General features: G+C 43.2%; 1 non-coding gene across 1 annotated transcript; it reads right to left on the bottom strand.

Annotated features, from left to right (window-relative positions):
• Positions 1-577: 577 nt before the first annotated feature.
• On the bottom strand, positions 578-768 carry LOC130383318 (U2 spliceosomal RNA). Its single transcript, XR_008895757.1, has one exon. It is a non-coding gene; the product is annotated as a U2 spliceosomal RNA (small nuclear RNA).
• Positions 769-7,940: the final 7,172 nt, after the last annotated feature.

The raw sequence follows: 7,940 nt of genomic DNA, 5'->3' as shown, positions 1-7,940 counted from the left end.
GGCTGAACTGAAGCCGGTCCATTTCGAGGTCTTCTAGGAGGTTGAATCTCACTGCATTCCTTCGATTCTGTTGGGCGGCCATGGCAACTGCCGGAGGAGTTGATGAAGCCATGGCCGGCTTAGCTAGACTGCTTGCTCTGTCCGCAATTCACTGTGTCCCATACAACGCTCGACTACAGACTTGCTAGCGAACCACCTTCTTGATCATGGTATCTCCCTTGCCAGGTAAGTATGAGTTGAACACGTTCAGGTGGGCTGAACGATGCCCACGCGTGTTCCCGTGGAGAACGGTTGCAAAGCATTCGGAGATGTCTAGACTTTAATAAACACTGTAGACCACCGGTCACACGATGACAGGAGAATCTGAAATCAGCGAGATGGAAGCATAACGAAAGGAAACCTGGAGATCCGAGTTATCGACACGCCACAGAAAGAATCCTTTTTTCTTTCTTAAACAACAGAATATCGTTGGAATAATTGTAAACAGTGCGTTTATGAATTGTAAATGACACTTTATTGTCTACAGGCGGACGGGTGTACTCTCAGGAGGAGTTTAGTTTTGTTTTTCACAGTGAGAGAGGGGTGCACCGGTCCTGGAGGTACTGCAATACCAGGTCGATGCGTGGAGTGGACGGGGCAAGCCCCTTTTCCATCTCCCAGTTCCAAAAATCAATTTAATATATGGTCCCCGGGTAGGGGACGTATCAGATATTAAACTGATAAGAACAGATACTACACTTGATCTTAGCCAAAAGGCCGAGAAGCGATGCCTACACACGCTCAGACCAAGAGGCGACGTTCCCAGACACGTCGCTCCACGTGGCGGTTTAACAGACAACGAAAAAAAAACAAAAGAATGACCAAGCACCCTGTGTGCGTGTTTGTGTGTATGTGAAAGCTGAAGAAATAAACCGAGGTCGCTACATCTCTTTGCTGCTGCCTGCTGGTGTCGTAGATTAATCGAGATTTAAAACACTTAGACTAATTTAAGAGAGAGTGTAAAAGAAATCGAGGGGTCCGGAGCAAGAATTGAAAAAGACTTTATCGTGCAGCAAAACAACAACGACAACAGCCTGAGTGGGTTTGCAAAGTCACTGGCCCCACATCGGGCTGCAGCCTCACTTATACACGTATAGGAATTTCTTTGTTTACAATGGAGTCACAATGGGGTTTCCGCCCGTCAATCTTCGTCACAGCATGTTATCAACTGCCCAGTTCAGTGGTCTGCATGGATCAACCTCATTAGCCAAGATGACCCAAGGCTAAAAAGGCTGAGGTCAACTTTAGCTTGACCCAAGGCTGAAAGGCCTTAGACCAACTTAGCTTCCCCCCAGTTCCCTATACATTCCTGTGCACCATCTGTTCTGAATCCAGATTCTGCAAACACAATGCTTTCCACTATTTAAAATATAAAACCTATTAATAATCATGGTTTATCATAGAATATACTCACTAATTTCTACCACACATCCCCCCTTTGTGACTACTAAGGTCACAACAAAAACATAACAGTCGTTTGGGTCATATTTTGCACTACATTTGATCATCGTTAAAAAACCTTTAAACACGTTCAGGAGTCTCAACCTGATTTAAGGCAAAAAAGATCTATCAAATGTCTAACATGTTTAACTAGAATTCACACATAACACAGTATTTTCAGCATGCATTGAAAATTAGCATTTCAGAATATATGACATAAAAATATGAAACTCAAAAAATGATATTTCAAAAAATAAGTAAATAATAGAAATTAGAAACTAAAATTGTTAACAAGCTTGCATGGATTTGGATAGCTCTGATTTATCATCATGTACTGGTATACTATATAACGTGGGGGTTTAGGGCACCGTAGTTGCTTCTGTTCTCAGCCACCATGCCCTGGAACCCATTAGTCCAAATGTCCATTTGTTCACACTGTCTGAAATGGTTGTGACTCCCATAGAGAGGTCATCAGTTAAGAAAATAGGACCTCTTTTTGATGTCCGATTTTCACATTCCGATCTCCTTTCTAGTGTCACTCCAATCTATCTCTCCATAGAGCATCCTCTCCCACTCCCCCGACTCCTCTATGCCAGTCACCATGAGGGCCATCTCTTTAGAAAGCCTGGATGCTATTACAGATCTGACTATGGGAATGCAGCAGCAGAAGATCAGACCCATCACTGTTAGTACTATTAGGAGCACTATACCTATCTTTGCGAACATCATTCCCCACATACCAAACTTTGTTTCAAGCCATCCAAACATTCCCTGATCATGGCCTGCGTTTTCCTTTAATTCTTTTCTTAAACGTTTTAAATTGTTCATCGCAAGTGTAAATGATTCATCTGGGGCAGTATTATTTGGAATGAAGGTACAACACATTTCACCTATAAGATCACAAACTCCCCCCCTTTCTGCTAAAAGCCAATCTAAAGCCTGTCTGTTCTGCCAAGCCACAGTTTTAAGAAGTATATATTCTCTCATATTTAATTTATACTTTCTGTTATAGCCACATGCATTCCTGACGTTACTGTTAAACACCATTTCATTGGATTAAATTGGATATGTAATTTACACCGATCTTTCCTATGTGCATGTTCATAATTTAATGCATGAGGGTTAATGCACATAGGTGTTGGTCATCCGACATAACAGTAAACACAAAGTCATTGACTTGGTCTTGCGGTGGTATGTGAGCAGACAAGACTGTTTTCCCTTAGTTGTCAATTAGTCCTGAATGATTTTGGGCCGGATTATCCTGTGTTCCTCTCTGGCTTTCTTCAGTAGGCCTATCACCCCCTAATTCCTGGCCCTTCCAGGTTTGTGTTGTCCCCGTGGTTTCATCCTTCCTCGGGGTCTGTGCTTGTGCCAGCGAAATCTGGCACAACCCGTAAAGGATCAGAAACAGGCTCCCCGTTTTCAGCATCATCATGCTGCTGTATCTCTTGGCTCGACTGGATCTGGTCCTGGGGCAGCTGGTCAGCCCCACGTGTGTCTGCGTCTGGCTCCTCCTCCTCACGGTCGTCTCTGGCTTTGGGTTGAGCAGCTTTTGTGCAGTGGTTGAGATGATACCACGTGGCACTTCCTTCCACTTGGATGGCTGTTGGTGTTGCGCTGGTGACTTTGTATGGCCCTTCTCTCACATGGTCACCTGGCTCCACCCCCCTTGGTGGCTCCTTCTCCAACTCTGGAACTCTGCCTTTCTCTAGTTGAAAAATAAGCCTCTGTATGCCAGTTAGTTGTCCCATATAACGTCTTAATTCAGTTTCCAATTGTTCTAATGGAGGTCCTTTATGAGGCCCTCGAATGACAGGTGAAGGCATGGGTCGACCCGTAAACATTTCATGCGGGGTTAGATGCGTCGTTCTGTTAGTTTTCATGCGATAACTCATTAGTGTCAGTCGTAGTGCATTAGTCCTTTAATTTAGTACTCTAATTTAATTTTGTTAATCTTTGTCTTAAGCGTCCGATTCCTCTCTGCACCATACCTTGTGGTTTGAGGAATGTAGACACAGCCTAATCTTTGTTTGACATGCAGATGTTAAATCACTTGTTTGAGTGTTTTCTGAATAAACGCAGCTCTATTGCCTGAGTTAATTTGTGACGGAATTCCAAACCTTGGCATGACTTCTCTAGTCAGAACCTTGATTACCGTAGCCGCACTTTGGTCTTCTGATGGGACTGCTTCTACCCATCTGTTGAACACTGTTTTTTCAAATATTTCACACTCATTTAGCTGGATGTTAATCATTATTTGCAAGTATGGTGAAGAAAAACCTTGTTTTCAAATTTTTTCCTAATTCTCCTCAATACCTCCCCCCTTGCGCAATGGTCAAAACCATACGCATTAAATGATAAACAAATCTAATAACGCCGTTGGTGCACCCAACGTCGAAAGTCTAACCTTAAGCATCAGTAAACTGAAACCAATCTTTTGGGAAGGGAAATCAAAACCAGTATGTCCAAATCCTAAGCCCAATATGGGTGGGTTTACCATCAGCCGCCCGAAACCACGCTGTTCCGAAGTCATGCACTAAACCGAAAAAACATACATGCATTAGTGGCCTTCTATGCCACAAAGGTAAAATAAAATGAAATAAAACGCGACATGCCCCGTTTCAAGACGACCTTTGCTGCCAGAGCTGACATATCTGACTCCTGTTCCCCCTCCACCTTTCATCAGCCGGCTTTTCCTATGATGGTTGCAGTCCGTCACTCCATGATCAGGTGAGCCAGTGCTCACAGTGACTCTGCCAAGTAATCGTGACTGTGCCTGAATTAGGTTGTCCCGGGCTTCAAGGTGGGATCTTACCCGTCGTTGGCTAACCAGCCTTCCATACTGGCTTATTGCAGGATGCCGTACCTGGGATACGATCAATCCCCACCTATATGGTGGTATAGATCGCAAAGTGGAGGGATGGAGACAGAGTCTTCAGCCGCATCTGCCTTATGCAGCCATATGTGTGCGTCATGAATGCACATCAGGGCGACTATAAAACAAAATATAATTTATCAGTTAAAATTATTAAAGTGTTGCAGCAGTATTAGTGGCATTTGAAGGTAAACCCACTACTTCCGAATCCAATTTGACAACATAGCATGTATGTCTCCTTCCCAGCAGATGTAGCGTCAATCCACCTATTGTCCTTAACTAGGGAGATGTGAAAGAAAACAAAAATCACAATATTAAAACTTGCATCTTCAATATTGGGCGACTCACTTTTGTTTTAACCGTTACTCAAAATCACAATTCTCTTCATAATCCTACCCGATTGCCCTTCACTATCTATTCAAATTGGACGACCTAATTAAACCTTTTATTCTACCTATTGCTTGCATTTAGTGTTTTCCATATTTTGATTCACTACTATACCAAACCCAAATCCTCTATGTTGATCTTAACTAGTTTATTCAACACTGAATTGATACATTGTTTCTATTTAGTAATTAACCATATTGTTTTATCTAAGTATGCTTGTGTATCCCCTTGTGTATTCCGTCACTTGGAGTAGGAGAGGATTCTCCCCTACCTCGGCAGCCCTGACACACACATGAGAACAGGCTCACACACACCCTGTCTCATTTTATTTTACTTATTTATTTTAAATTACATTTGTCATTGTGGATAACCTAAATTTAGAAATTTGGATAACGTTTTATCATACTTATTTGGTCTAAATTTTAAGTATTGCCGATTGTTTTTTCTAAATTATAAGATCACTTTTAATAAATTGTCTATTACTTATCATAATCTTGAAGGAAATATTTTATTTGTGTTGTTATCTTAGCACCTAGACCTCGTCAGGTCCAAGCACCAAAATAACATCCACCTATCCACGCAGAGTCCATGGGTTGGGTCCGCTCCTCGTTTGATGAGTCACTTTACCCTGGCGCCATTGAACCCATTGACTCCTGTGGAGTGTGGTGTGCAGACAATTTTTAACGCTAATTGCTCATGTTTGAGTCTAAATAATTATTCCTAATGTAACTTACTCAGGGACACATCAACACTCAGCTAGGAGGAGATGGGGATCGAACTAGCAACCATTCGGTTACAAGACACCCTCTACTTCCTGAGCTAAACCGTCCCCCAGCCTCCTCTCCGCTGATTTATTACCTCTGCGTCGGTCCGCATCCGCCCTTTTTGCTTTCTTTACATTCCTCTCCCTTCTCCAAACACCTTCTCCCTCTGATTCAACCTGTTGTCTCACCAGTGCTCTGTGTACCAAGATGTAATGATCTATACCACATGGTGTTCCGACGCGATGCAGAGTCTCCAAGAGCCACAGAATCACCAATCCCAGTGGTGGTTCTATGTTTTCTCTAAAACAGTGGACATAGGTTACATTCAGGGACCAAATACAGAGTACATCCAAACGCACAAATAATCTATTCAGTACAATGCAAATTCAGTCTCTTTCTCTCTGTTGTCTCTCTGTCCAGCCCCACCTGCGGGTTTTCCTTACTTACGTTCCTTCTCTCTAACTCTCTTTACCTCTCTTTATCTACTTCCTTTGCTTTCACAAATCTCCATAACCATTTTCACTTTCAGTAATCCTTTCCTTTCCTTTCTGGTTTGTTCGTTTTTGGACACACTCCAAAACTAGATTATTAATCTTAAAAGGCCATCGAAAGATATGAATGTCCCCAAAGAAAATTCTAACCGGAAAGCCTTCCCCATTACCGCCACTTCTCGTTACCAATCTACACACTCTTCCTCTTCTCTGTCTCACTCTTCACAAATCACTTCATCTGTCCCCTCTATCTTAACTCAATGCTAACTCTTTCTCACTCACTCACTCACTCACTCACTCACTCACTCGCTCACTCATTCGCTCACTTATACAACTTAAAATAAGAATGGAGCTATACCTATGACTTGGAGCTGTCATAGGTATTAACTGCGTGTGTTCCGAGAATCCTAAAGTTTTGGTGAATTTTCCTGCCAGGGGGAGGTGAGAGGCATATTTTGAACTTACGCAAGTGTAAGTGGCTCCAGTGTCAGCCATCATTGGCATGCCTCTATAATTTATCAGAACCTGCAGTATTGGTTCCTCATCAGCTTGTTTTGTGATCGCTACAAGCTGACCCTCCCCCTGTGGATTCTCTGAGCACCCCTAATATCCCTAACCTATAAAGGGACCCTGCTGTCCCTGGTTGTAGCTCCCTTGATCTTGCCTCCCCTGATTACCGTTGCCCTGTCCTTGCTGGGATGGAAAAGGGTTAATCAAACAATGTTTCTTAATATGTCCTTCCTGGTTGCATCCAAAACATATTAAAGGACCTCTGCGTTGTCCTTGGAATCCCTGCTGTTGATTATTTCTATTCTGTCCTTGGGACCCCTGTTGCTGATTCTGTCTATTTTTATTTGTGGGGTTCCCATAATTATGGATGTGCACATGTGTAACAGGTGGAGTAGGTGACAGTTGGCTCTGAGGCTGTTGTACTGGGAGAGAGAATGCCAATCGTGGATGTTGGTTTTGAAGTGTGCCCTGCTGGAAGGCTTGCGATATTACAGCAGCTGGTTCTAAAACACCTGCCTGTCTCTTCTTATCTCTTTCCTTCCTTGTGAGATCTTCCAGCTGAAGCTGATATAGCTTCCTCTGAACCTCTTTGCTTTGTTCCTGTGTTCTTTGTTTATTCTGACGATATTCATCCACTGCATGAACTAAATGGTCATTAAAATCTCTATGAGATCCTGATGTAGACAGTCCAACCACATCCTCTAGCTTGGCTTTGATTTGGCTGGGAAGTGTCTCTATCACAGAGTTTCTAAACATGACAGAGAACACCGGATGGATCTCAGGATCCTCATCCGTCTCCATGCGCCATCTGTCTACTTGGGCCTGCAGGTAGGATGCAGGGTTCTCTGTGTCACCAATAGGGAGAACTCTCATGTTTTTAGGATCCATACGGATCGGGAACTCCCTCCTGAGTGTGGCCCACAACGCCCCTCTGTAATGATCAAGTGTAGTCTTATCATATTTTCCATCCAGTATATTCAACCCTCCATTCCTCAGTACAAACTCCATCTTGGATAACCCCAACACTCTTGCCAACAGAGCTTTCAGGTCCCCCACTGCAATTAGCTTTCCCACTGTGAGCTCCTCAAATGTTCTAATCCATTTAGACGCCCCGTTAATTATGTTAGGGAGTTTAGAAATGACTCCCTCGAAGTCCTGTGAACCCCACGGTTGAAAATGGACCTGTTGTCCTTTGTCTAGAATAGGATAATTTCCCGGGGAAGTTTCGGGTGCCCTTTTCCCCCTTTGTGATTTTCTTAGTTTCTCATCTAACTCGAGTGGTGTGGGGCTTAGTACTGCTGTACTGCAGCCAGGCTCCTCTGCCCCTTGTGTCCCAGACCACTCTTCCTTTCTTTTGTTCCGCTTCTTTAATTTCCTTTTAGCATTCTTAGTAATGTGTTTTACACATGGTTGTGATGACCCTTCACCAACATG

Source organism: Gadus chalcogrammus, chromosome 5 (assembly GCF_026213295.1).
Source record: "Gadus chalcogrammus isolate NIFS_2021 chromosome 5, NIFS_Gcha_1.0, whole genome shotgun sequence".
Classification (NCBI taxonomy): domain Eukaryota; kingdom Metazoa; phylum Chordata; class Actinopteri; order Gadiformes; family Gadidae; genus Gadus; species Gadus chalcogrammus.
This window is presented reverse-complemented; position numbering and strand designations above follow the sequence as displayed.